Source organism: Carcharodon carcharias, chromosome 1 (genome assembly GCF_017639515.1).
Source record: "Carcharodon carcharias isolate sCarCar2 chromosome 1, sCarCar2.pri, whole genome shotgun sequence".
NCBI classification, from domain to species: domain Eukaryota; kingdom Metazoa; phylum Chordata; class Chondrichthyes; order Lamniformes; family Lamnidae; genus Carcharodon; species Carcharodon carcharias.
Genome location: NC_054467.1, coordinates 200058727 through 200061600, shown reverse-complemented (window position 1 = coordinate 200061600; position 2874 = coordinate 200058727).

The following is a 2874-nucleotide window of genomic DNA, read 5'->3' as shown; positions in this document are numbered from 1 at the left end:
TGTGAGATCGCAAGTAGCCAGCCGTTCCACCCCGAGTGGAAATCACTCTCTCTTCCACTACTGTCACCCAACTTATACTCCAGACCGGAAGATTCCACCCACTGGAATTCAATTTAACTAGACCTGGGAAAATTCACACTGATCACCTTAAGACAATGATAGGACCAAGTACAAGGAGATTTACTCTGCATCTGACCCAGACTAAACGTAATTAGAATTGGCTGATAGTGACATTCTTAAATAGTGAGAGGCTGGGAAGTGTTGAACTTCAAAGGGACTTGGTGTCTTTGTTCGTGAGTCACTGAAAGCTAACATACAGGTAGAGCAAGAAATTCAGTTGGCAAATTTCATGTTGGCCTTTATTACAAGAGGATTTGAGTATAGGATTAAAGATGTATCACTGCAATTATATAGAGCCTTGGTGAGACTGCACCTGGAGTATTGTGTGCAGTTTTGGTCTCCTCACCTAAGGAAATATATACTTATCACAGATGGAGTGCAACAAAGGTTCACCAGACTAAATTCTTGGAATGGAAGGATGGTCCGATGAGGAAACATTAAGTAGACTGGGCTTTTATTCTCTGGAGTTCAGAAGAATGTGAGGTGATTTCATTCAAACCTACAAAATTCTTACAGGGCTCGACAAGAGTAGAAGCAGGAAGGATGTTTCCCCTGGCAGGGAGCTCTTGAGCCAGGGAATACAGTCTCAGAATAAGGGGTAGGCCATTTAGGACTGAGATGAGGAGGAATTTCTTCACTCACAGAGTGAGGAATGTTTGGAATTCTCTGCCCCAGAAAGCTGTAGAGACTCAGTCATTATGTTCAAGACTGATATCAATAGATTTCTACATATTAAAAACTTCAAGGGATATGGGGGTAATGCAGGAAAATGGTGTTGAAGTAGATCAGTCATGGTCTCATTGAATGGCGGAGTGGGCTCGAAGGGCTGAATGGCCTACTCCTGCTCCTAGTTCTTATGTTCTTATGACACTGGGTCAAGATGTAGAAAAGTATTATTAGATCAAAATACTGCATATGGTGGAAATCTGAAATAAAAACAGAAAATGCTGAAATACTCAGTAGGTCAGGTGGCATCTGTGGAGAGAAACAGAGTTAACAGGCTGGATTTTTACCGAGTCATGATGACTCAGGAGCCCTGTAAAAAATGGCGGCGGGACCCAATTGCAGGAATCCCGACCCCATTCCCAGGGTTTCTCATTTACAAGAGTGGCTTTTAAGGGTGTGGGCTGGTTCTGGTTGCATGCCTGCACTCTGCACTCCCAATCTAGCACTTTCCATTGCAGGGATAGGTATGTCCTAGACCTCAGCAATTTTCATGGGCCAGAATCTTCGGGTCGGCGAGCAGAGGCAGGGCCTGCTCGCCAACGCATAAAATGACGCAGGGTGATGTCGGGCATGCATCCCAACGTCACCATGCGTCATTCAGATCTTGAGTTTGCTGGGCGTGCACCGGAGTCGGCTGCACGCCCACCGAACTGTCAAAGACCTATTAAGGCCATTTGGACATCAATTAAACTAATTAACAGAGCTGCCCGTCCAAACCTAAGGTTGGCGGGCAGGCGAAGAGCCCAGATGGCCTTTGCATTTATCATGAAACCTCATCCACGGGCGGGATGAGGTATCATGAAGGTTTTTAAAGTTTAATAAAAATTTTAAATAAAATTCATTAACATGTCCCAACTCACGTGACACTGTGAGAGCCCAGAAATCCATTAGTCTGATGGAAACACCTGAGCCCGAGAAAACATTGCTTGATTGACATAAGGGGCCATAAGGGGTGGGTGGAGTGGGGGAGGGGGCATGAGGTGGCATGGATGGGGCAATGGGAGGAGGTGTGAGGGGTGAGGGCTGGAGGGTCTTTCTGTTTTTATTTTAATTGGGCAAAGTCCCAAAGCACCGAGGTGGACCTTTTAAACAGCCTGCCTCAACCCCAAGCAGCCTGTGTGGCTGCCTCCGAACTTTTGCTTGGGTTGGCTGACCTGATTCTAGCCTGCACCCACCAGCCAACCCCATTTCCCCCCCCACCCCCCCCCCCCCCCCCCCCCCCCCATGGCCAACGCCCCAACAATGAAAATCCCGAATTTGTGGGCATTTTCTCCTGAGGCAGGCGGGCAAAGCCAGGAATTTTACCAATTCCCACTACCCACCTCGTGCATGAAAATCCAACCCAACATTTCAGGCCAATGAACTATTATCACCAAGTATTACAATTTTTTAATACTGACATCAATCACCTTGATAAGCATAAAAACGAACCAAAAATAGCATTTAAGTAGGAAGTAAGAAGCAAACATGAGACGTATAGATTAACGACTGGAAATTCTTTGGCATAGTGCACTGAAATTGAAAGTTAAAATCAAGTGCTTTGTCACAAATAGATGAGGTTGCCATTTGGCAAGTAAGAGTAAAACATTCTGGAAAATAACTATGTAGATGTGGGAATCTCCTGAAGCTTGCCTAGCTGCCAATGTAAGGTCAGAGAGGAATTTTCAATTGAACATTCCTGAATTGGTCTTTTTTTTTTGTTTCTCCAAGGAACTGGGCCAGGGATGGTTGATGGACAGGCATTAAATAAGCCAAATAACCTAGAGAGAAGGAACACAGATGGACCTGATAGTCTTTTCTCATCCTCAATATCTAACAAACACAAGAAAGGATCTCAATTATCCCTCGTTATTAGAAAATGTACTAACTTGGCCATTTGGACCTCACAATCCAAAGACGTTTCTAAAATAAAAATATGACGTGTTGGAAAAGGTCAGCCTTTAATTCAAATGTACAGTTTTTGATTTTCTTTTGCTATTCCAAAATTCTCCCGAGATGTCCTGGAAACTTGGACGATTCCATCGTGTA